This window comes from Callorhinus ursinus, unplaced genomic scaffold (genome assembly GCF_003265705.2).
Source record: "Callorhinus ursinus isolate GAN/ISIS: 27379988/994484 unplaced genomic scaffold, GSC_fseal_2.0 scaffold1659, whole genome shotgun sequence".
Lineage (NCBI taxonomy): Eukaryota > Metazoa > Chordata > Mammalia > Carnivora > Otariidae > Callorhinus > Callorhinus ursinus.
Genome location: NW_027398713.1, coordinates 1 through 10,254, shown reverse-complemented (window position 1 = coordinate 10,254; position 10,254 = coordinate 1). Strand labels below are relative to the sequence as shown.

Genomic DNA, 10,254 nt, shown 5'->3' with positions numbered 1-10,254 from the left:
TCTTACAGATTTGTACATATGTAGCTCTGAGACAATCCATATTTCATGATTATTTTCTGTTCCATCACAGTATCAGTGGCTCAATGTAGGTAATCACTGGTGACATATTCCCTTCTATAAAACTAGATGTCAGATTAAGAATTTAGCTTAAAGACAGACTCTTAATTTAAATATGTTTACATAGGTAAATCAATCTTTCTTTCTCTCTCTTTCCTGCTTTTCTTCCTTCCTTCTTTATAATTCAGTGAGGTCTTAAAGTTGTTTCCTAACAATTTTGCACACAACAAAAATTTACGAAACAATAAATAAAAGAGTTGTTTTACAATAGTTGTGTCAATAGCTTTCTGGTTCTCTCTTTAATAGTAAAATGGAGAAAAATCAAACAGTGGTTGTAGAATTCATCCTATTAGGATTTCATCTTGGCCTGAAGATGCACATATTCCTTTTTGGGCTCTTCTCCCTCTTCTTTGTCTTCACCCTGTTGGGGAACGGGCTCATCCTGAGGCTCATCTGGCTGGACTCCTGACTGCACACCCCCATGTACTTCTTCCTCTCCCACCTGGCCATCGTCGACATAGCCTATGCCTGCAACACCGTGCCCCAGATGCTGGTGAACCTCCTGAAGCCAGACAAGCCCATCTCCTTTGCTGGCTGCTGGACACAGACCTTTCTCTTTTTGACTTTTGCTGTCACAGAATGTCTTCTCCTAGTTGTGATGTCTTATGATTGGTATGTGGCCATCTGCCACCCCCTCCGATATTCTGCCATCATGAGCTGGAGGGTCTGTGTCACCCTGGTGATGACTTCCTGGGCATGTGGCTTCCTGCTGGCCCTGGTCCATGTGGTTCTCATCCTGAGGCTGCCCTTCTGTGGGCCTCATGCAATCAACCACTTCTCCTGTGAAATCCTGTCCGTCCTCAAGTTGGCCTCTGCTGACACCTGGCTCAACCAAGTGGTCATCTTTGTGGCCTGTGTGTTTATCTTACTGTGGCCCCTCTGCTTGGTGCTGGTGTCCTATATGCCCATCCTGTTTGCCATCCTGAGGATCCGGTCCGGGGAGGGCCGCAGAAAGGCCTTCTCCACCTGTTCCTCCCACCTCTGTGTGGTGGGGCTCTTCTTTGGCAGCGCCATTGTCATGTACATGGCCCCCAAATCCCACCACCCTGAGGAACAGCAGAAGATTACCTTTTCTTGTTTTACAGTCTTTTCAACCCTATGCTGAACCCTCTGATCTACAGCCTGAGGAACGCAGAGGTCAAGGGTGCCCTGAGGAGAGCGCTGTACAAGGAAGGTCATTCCCAATTGGAGTGACATTGGAATCGCCAGCCTAAGAGTTTGATTGCTGCCTAAATCCAGAAAATTTCACTACTCTCATCTTAAATGTGCCTAAAGGACACAAGAGCAAGCCTTCCCTCTTCCTTTGAATGAAAAATTTTAGGTATGTTGCATTCATGGATTATCTAGCAAGTGTGATTTTATCAGATATGATTTTTTTCTTTTATTGCTCACTGAATTTAATATCTGTGAAATTAAAAATGGTTTTAATTCATTTTCTGGGTCCCAGAAGTAGAATACAGTCTATCTACCTCTCTAACCTAAGTGTTTAAACTCACTAACCACATATATCATAAGATTTGGAAGAAAAAAAAGAGCTGCTGTGAAGGACAGTCATCCCCCCAAACCCAGAGGCACACTTGTCCATTCTCCTAAAATTGTACTTGCCCTGATAAAGATAACTGTTAAATAGTAACTCAGATATTTATTTAGTGTGTTGCATGAAGGTGAGAAATTTTGGATGAACATGATTGATTCAGGGAATAAATGAGCAGGCTGAGTGAAGGAACAAAATCAATGCAAGGTATATAGGACAAAGGAGAGGGGAAGGAAAAATCTGTAGACAGTGTGAGAACAGTGCATATTGTTCACAGCTTCAGAGATATACTTGTTACTAGTAGCTAGCAAAGGAGCCAAACTGGGCATTCTCTTGTTGAACAGGCTTATAAGGGGTATCAAAGAAAACAATTTGGGCTGTTTATGGATTCTCCAGAAAATTTTGAGTGTTGATCTGTAAATTATGTAGATATACAGACTATCTCAATATGTACTTTTCTGGTGTCTTTTTATCAGCACTTCCATCTGGGTTGGTCTGCATGTGCATCATTTCCCTCGTTAGATGTCTTGAACTAGGAAATTTGACCAGAGAGTGTTAAGGGGCTAGTATAGTATAGCTGGCTATTCCAGTTTGGTAGAGGATTGATTTTTACTGATTCCTTCTATAGTACAAATCCAATGATCAGGGATGAATCCTATACATTTCAGATGGCTTTGTAGGGTGTTACCTATAAAATCCACCCTCTTTTTAAAAATATTTTATTTGTTTATTTAAGAGAGACAGAGACAGAGAACACTAGTGGGGGGAGAAACAGAGGGAGAGGGAGAAGCAGACTCTTCACTGAGCGTGGAGTACAACACAGGGCTTGATCCCAGGACCCTGAGATCATGACCTGAGCTGAAATCAAGAGTGGGACATTTAACCAATGGAGCCACCCAACCACCCCTAAAATCTACTTTCTAACCTGTCTTGAGACTAGGATGGCCACTTGCATCCAGTCTTTTGTAATTTCATAGTAAGAGTGAACAAAAGACTTGTTCAGAAGAATAAGTGTGTTGCTCTTGGGAATCAATAATTACTCAACCCAACTCTTAATTACTGTGTGTGGGCAGCAGAGTTCACTGAATGTAAGAACAAAATGGGTTTTTATACTAGTAACATTTTGCTTAGTTGCTCTCCCAGTGCTATATACTATGTATTGATAGCGCTTTCCATGGACCATCTCATTTAGTCATCATAACAAAGCCATGAAGAAGATCCTATTGTCACTATTATAAACACACATACCAGAAACTAGCAAATGTCAGGTTTTTGCCTTGACAGTCTAGTTCAGACAACAGTCTGTTGTGGTTAAATTAAGCCCTCAGTACTTAACCACAGCAACGTGCATTGTCTATACCAACATCAGTGTCATCAATAAAGAACAAAGCTAAATTATTCCAAAGATGGATGTGTTCTGTGAAAGAGGGTATACTTCCAGTCTCATGTGCCACAGTGAGCTGATCTATATAAGGCCTAGAAGATGAGATCATTTATGAGAACCTGGGTGTCATGGACAATGTCTCCTAAGGGCAGAGTCACAAAAATCTTTGGACTTCTAGAGGAACATAGAACATAAAGAAGATGAGAATAAAGGCCATTCTTACTGAAATTGGTGATTTAGTTGAGCTAAAACCCAGAACCAATACACCAAAATAATAACACCATAATCTCTCTCTCTCTCTCTCATTCCCTCTCTCTTTCTCTCTCTCTCAAAACAGTCCTTTGAGGCAAAAAAAACAATATCCCCACTTTACTTATAGGGAAACTGAAGTGCAGAGAGGTTGAGTAACTTGCCCAGTATCACAGATGCTGACTGTCTAGTCCAGGATTGAACTGAGGCAATCAGATTCTTGACCTTATAGTCATAACCACTGGGTAACATGGCCTCTTTGGAGCTATCTGTGGATAATGGTCAGAGAAATCAAGGCAGTGAAACAAAACCAGTGACTAAGAACAAGTGACGGGCGATAGGCTTCAGACAGAAGCTTTCGTTTGCTAGAGGAAGCACCTTGACTGTAAACGGAAATGTAAACAGTGGGTGTGGTAACAAGGAAGAACCTGACTCCAAGGGTCAGAGACCAAGGAGGGCCCTGACCATGAGCGGCACCGGGAGCAGGGAAGTGGAAGAGAAGACAGATGATTCGGTCTCACGTTGATGCAGTAGTGATGGAGTAGGATTAGAATGGATACTTGATAGTATTTTATCGAAAGGAGGCCTTTCCCAAGACAAAGGAATTTCGATTTCATTTTTGGTGTTGAGAATTGTTACGATCTTTCAGGTGGCATTTATAGAACATTGCTCAGGTAGGTATCAGGTTTCACAGGTAAGATGGGAACTCCCCGGGGGCGGAAACTGGAATCTGTTCACCCCTTTTTCATCCACACTAGCACACTGCCTAGCCCATAGGAGGCACTCAGCAAGCACTGGTAGGGTACATTAATGAACCTTTATCAGTTAACTACACACAGTTTTCAATGTTACAACTATCTTAGGACTTCTACATTTTCCAAAATCCTTTTATTTGCAAAACAGAGTATGATAGGAAATAATTGTAGCTAAAATTTATTTAGTAATGGCTGTGTACCAGGCACTATGTTAAATTCTTCAGATGTAATCCTCACATCAGAGCTGTGAAGTATTAATGGTATTTTCATTTATAGAAGGGAAATTAAGGTTTGGAGAATTAGGTAACATACTCGATGTCATAAAAATATTAAGTAGTGGAATTAGAATTCAGATCCAGTCAATCCAATCTAGATTAACTTTGAATGATCCTTTTGTAAAGGACCTTCTGATACTTACGTCTTCGATGGCTAGACCAGGCTCATGTCATAGTAGTCAATAAATGCTGACTCATCTGTGATCATTTAGCCTAGACTCCTATCCAAAAAAAAATGTAGCTTCATAAAATATGTAACTTAAATCCAGCAGCCATTACCCTTTGAAAGTTAGACATCTTGTCCATTAGTCCCTTTTAGTTTCGAATGCACTCAGTTCTTGCAAAAGTTTCTCCTTACAGGGTGAACATTAGTGATTAATTATGTCTCATTTGCCAGTGATTGTGGGGGAATTACAAACATATTAGAAAGTATTTCCCCCTTACTATAAAAAAAAAGAGCTATGCATATTCTTTTCTATGATGTAGAAGAGAGGATATGAGCCTTTTAAAAAAGAGCATGCCAAATTGCAAGAGCCTCTACAGTCTGCCAGGTGGTGCTGGTGCTAGCCCAGCAGCCATGCAGAGGGTGTGACTCCTCCTCTGTCTTGCAAGATGGTGGAGAATTAGGGGTTGTAACTACTGAAAATGAGAGGGTGGGATGCTGTAGGTGGGAGCTAGTTCACAAGCCATTTGGAATTGGATTCCCCAGTGTCTTTGGCATGTGGCGTGGGCACTGACCTGTAGGATGATTGTTGATTCTTTGTTAGATGGTGTAGACTGGTGCAGATCTTGCAGAAATGCAGGAAGATCTTGCAGAAATGCAGGCTATGATTCAGCAGGCCTGAATGGGATAGGCAGAGATTTGCATTTTGAACAATCTCTCCTATCTTGCTGATGCTGCCACAGACCACACTTCGAATGTTAATGCAAAAGAGAAGCATTGTTAAATCTATGGTTCTTAGGGAGAAAAAGGGAAGGAGAGCTGGAATGGGGTCTCACAGGATGTCACAGTTGTGATGTCTTTTCCCAGACCACAGGGGTCTGCTTTCCTTCCTTCTTGATGAACTTTGACTAGATCACTGCTTCAATTTCATCTGGTTTTTTTGTTTTGTTTTGTTTTGTTTTGTTTTGCTTGTTCTCCACTATTTGTTTGCTTTTAATTTGTGTAACACCATTGGGCCAAGAGAAGAGGTGTGTTTGTGAGCACAGTCTGGTTTCACCCTCAGAGGGCTGGCTCAGAGGCAGAACATCTGGGTTCTTATCTCAATTCTGCCAATTCTACCACATTACTACCATGTGACCTTAGAAAAATCACTTAATTCCTCTGGGCATTAATTTTCCCACTTGTAAAATGAAATGTCAGACTAAACGATCTATAAGTACCTCTAATTCTATGCCTCTCTGCTAACTTTCTAGCATTTCGATTTTTTTCTCTTACTAGGAGACAAAATTAAATGGATTATTTTGAGAATAACTGAATACAATTAATTCCTGAACCTTGCACATAGTAGGAATTCAAAAGTAAATACCAAACTAGTGAAGAGTTTATATATATTAATGATCTTGGAACTATGGATGGCATAATATATAGAGAATAAGACATATTCCATATGAACTGTCCTCCCTAAAAAAAAAGAAAAAAGTTTGTTATCCTGTTTGGAAAGGATTAAGAATACTGTTTATTTGCAAAGGGTCCCAGATCTTTGTCTGGTGTTGTATAACTGGCATAATAATATTAAGAGTTTGCATTTACTGATTGCTTATTTCACATCAAGTACTGTTCTATGAGGACACATCCATTAATATCAATCTAATCTTTACAGCAATTCCCAGAGGTAAGTTTTACCATTAGATTTCATTCATAATGAAAAAAATCAAGGCACAGAGATGTTAAGTACCCTTCAGGGATCACAGAGCTAGTGAGGGGCACAATAGGACTCTCATCTAAGTCTTCCAAAAGCTGAAGACCATGTTTATAACTAAGTTAGACTGTCCCCCACACAGAGCCTGACCTGTGGAGCTTTGCCTATTTACGATAAACTAAAGCTCAAGAAGAGTAAGACTGAATTTTTCAATGGCCTGAAAATTCATCCTAAGAAAGGGGATAATAATATACCTAATATATTTTAACATATATAAAACAGAAGGGTGATATACCAATCCATGAAAAAAGTAAACAAAAATATGTAGATACAGACTATTCACAGAATAAAACTAAGTCAATAATAAATATGAAGACGTCTTCATCCTTAATCAGGAAAATCTTTAAAATGAAAACTTACGTTTTAGCCAACAGATTGGGGGGGGGAAGCCAATGCTCTGTACAGTTGGTGAATATGTGGGTCAAAGTAAACATCCACACATTGTTGGTGGAAGTATAAATAGGCACAGATTTTAATGCTAAAAAATTTGGAAATATCTATTCAGCATTAAATGGGAATATGAATCCTAAGAACCTAGTCTAGAGAAATACTTAACATATGTAATTGCACAAAGAAATGTATTCAAGGATTTTGAATTGAAATTTATTATAAAAAATTCCACATAATTTAAAATTTATTAATTTTGGATTTAGTGAATTATAATAAGTATGCAGTACATTAAAAAGAACAAGTATTATCTAAAATGGTCTACAGTAGAAATTGCTCATCAATATAGTTAAATGAAGAAAGTAAGTCACGTTTTAAAAATTCTTTTTCATTTTGTAGGAGAAACTTCTAGCTCTTCATGAATTCATACATCTGCATGTGTACATGTGGGCACACGTGTGTGTGTGTATGTGTGTATATGTGTTTACAAATGTCTGAATGTAAGGATGGTGAACACTGAGAGTCAATATAAGTTGCTTTTAGAAATAGGAGTAAGCTTAAGAAATATATACTTCTGTGTTTTTTGATAATTTTACAGTGAACATGTATTGATATAATTTTTTAAAAACCTTCTCTCAAGGCACCTCTGGTCCCTTAAGTTCTCAAATATTTATCAGTACACGTTTTTCATATATCTTAGTGAAAGTCAAAATTAAGCAGTTAAAAGCAGTTCAGAATCTTGTTCGACTGCTAAATTGTATCAAGGCATCTCTTTGAAAATATCCTTTTGTATCTATTTACTTCATTGTTCAGTATTATGCTGTAATGTTTAGGTAGGGTAACCTATGTTATTAATTGAAATAATTTGAATGAGAAACCAAAATAACACTCAAAGTAACCTGTGATTCCCCAGACTCTAAGGCAACTGCCTGACATAAATAAAAACCCAGTTTATTGTGCCGTAAGGAGATAGGTGCTCTTCACCATGTGAATTGATCTTAGAAGCTGCTAATACTTTAGTTTTAGAGTTACCAGCCTTTCCTCCTTCCTTTTATCTCCATAAAAATGTTGAGCAATGTATTTGTGGGTAAAGGTGTAATAAATAAAGCCCCAAATCAAAGTGATTTTACAGAACGAAAGTGTACTTCTCACTCATGTTGTTAATTCCTATGCAGGTAAATGGCACAGTCTGTCATGTGGTGATGAACGGACCTTCTGTCTCACCGCCACACCATCCTCCTGGCCTTGGAGACCTTCACTTCCAGCCAGTGCTGGGGAGAGCCCTTGTGCAGGAGGCATAACCCACTTCATACCCACTGCAGCTCTATAAGCGGCATACATCGTTTCTGCTTATGTTCCTTTTGTAAGACCATGACACCACTTCTCACTACCAGGTGCATGAGGGAGCTGGGAGGTGCAGCCCCGAGACAACTCTGTACGAGGAAGGGAAGAACACACCTTTTAAGGAGCTATGTCTTCCTTAAGATAACACTAGCAACTGACATAAATAGTCTCTAAAAATAACCCCTGTAAATTCTGCTGCCTCCTTCCCTGTTGTTAAGGATTCCAAACAAACTTCTGCCCTTTTAACTCATAATTAGTTAAGAAATACAACTGAGGGGCACCTGGATGACTCAGTCGGTTAAGTGTCCAACTCTTGGTTTTGCCTCAGGTCATGGTCTCAGGGTCCTGAGACTGAGCCCCACCTCTGGCTCCGTGCTTAGCAGAGAGTCTGCTTAATACTCACTCTTCCTCTCTGTCTGCCCTCTCCCCTGCTCACTCTCTCCTTCTCTCCCCCTCTCTCTTTTTCTCTCTCTCTCAAATAAATAAATCCTTAAACAAATTTTAAGAATTAAAAAAAAAATACAATTGACATTACCATTTGCATTCTCTACCAATACATTTTTGTCATGCCATCGTGAAAATGCATTCACTCATGTCTTGTGCATTTCTCACAACATTTTTTTCTGCTTTTTGTGCAAAATATCTACTGTAATTTACTTTGACAGACAGTGAAATCCACCCGCTTTATGCTGATTTTTTTCTGAGTTACAGTCAAATGAACTCTATGGTCAAATTTTAGCAGTACTTGACTTTATGCATAAAAAGTACAAATGTAAAAGTCCAGTGAAATCAAATGCCCTATATGCCCGTAGATGTTTTTGTCTCAATTAATCCTGTGTTTTTCTGCATGTTCTTTTGTGTACTTATGTCATGGTTACTCTCTTTAAATAGTAAGCACTATCAAGATAAAAGTTATTTCAGTTTAATTTTAACAGAATATTAACAATTTTGAGTTTATAGATGTTGACATTTAGGTTCTTGAAGGATTTTCCTAAATTTTTGTTTGTGTGATAACCCCAAATGTTACACTGAATTACTGGTTAACCTTTAAGTTTTCATTTTTATCAAAATGTCTATTACCAATATTCCTGATGTGTTGATAACAAATATATTCTCTAAAACCCTTCTTTACACAGGTTTTCCCTTCAGTGCTTGCTCATGAAAGGCAGTTCCCTGATTTCTGCATGCTGGCATATGAAGTAAACACTTGAGAGAATATTCATATCAAATAGGATCTGTTCTCTGTTATTTTCCTTTGTATATATTTATATTTTGAATATGTTCCTGTCTCTACCACTTTTAGAAACTGTGTACAGGTTAAAAGTTGCATCAATGTGATACATAAGAGAAAACACATTATTTTGAGGTGATGCATTTCCTACATTTTAGTTTGTTTGGTATCATAAAATTTTATATTTAACTTCTGGTTGTCTTAGTTAAAACTTTCTATTTTTATACCCTAAAATGACTTTTCTTAAAAATAGTTTATTTATTTATTTGAGAGAGAGAGCGCGCGAGCAGGGGGAAAGGGCAGAGGGCAAGAGAGAAGCAGACTCCCCGCTGAGCAGGAAGCCCTACATGGAGCTCGATCCCAAGACCCTGGGATCATGACTAGAGCAGAAGGCAGATGCTTAACAGACTGAGCCACCCAGATACCCCTAAAATGACTTTTTATAACTGATGTTTTCATGGTGTTGAATATAGAAAAACATGTCCTATTTTTTTTCCACAGGAGTTTTGTTTACATGAGTTTCCTACTTTTCGTATTTTCTGTAGTTCACCTGAGTGTGAAAAGAGAAAGAAGAAAGGATTCTAGTGTTTATGGATTGCCTACTACACACCAGCCTTTTTATATAATCAGGAGCAAAATTGCCGTGTCCCTGGATGAATATGTGGTTTTCCTCACAATAGACATGTACAGTTGGAGCACGGGTAAGCATGTTCTCAAAACGTAATAACCTGTACAAGACTTTCCTCAAGCTTCTCCCATAACCCCAGCAGGCTGAGGATCACACTATAACAAACTATAACAAACTCATTAATTTATAACACAATTGCTGGATACGAAATTCCTAGCCCTCCTAGAGGGTTTATTTCTAGTTTATTTCTCGAGAGAAATAAACATGAGAACATCTTCCACAGCAAATATCTCCACCCGCCTGGGACAAATAGTGGCTCAGAGGGGAAGCTGCCTTAGAGAGGGTTCTCTCCTCCCCTGCCCCGAGGGACAGGACCTGGAGTCTCCTCACTTCAGAACAGAGATTAGAGAATACTTCCGAGGTTGACC

At 39.0% G+C, this 10,254-nt stretch overlaps 1 pseudogene; it reads left to right on the top strand.

Annotated features, from left to right (window-relative positions):
- The first annotated feature begins 367 nt into the window (after positions 1-367).
- LOC112818849 (olfactory receptor 2A1/2A42-like) lies at positions 368-1,311 on the top strand (annotated as a pseudogene).
- The last annotated feature ends 8,943 nt before the right edge of the window (positions 1,312-10,254 follow it).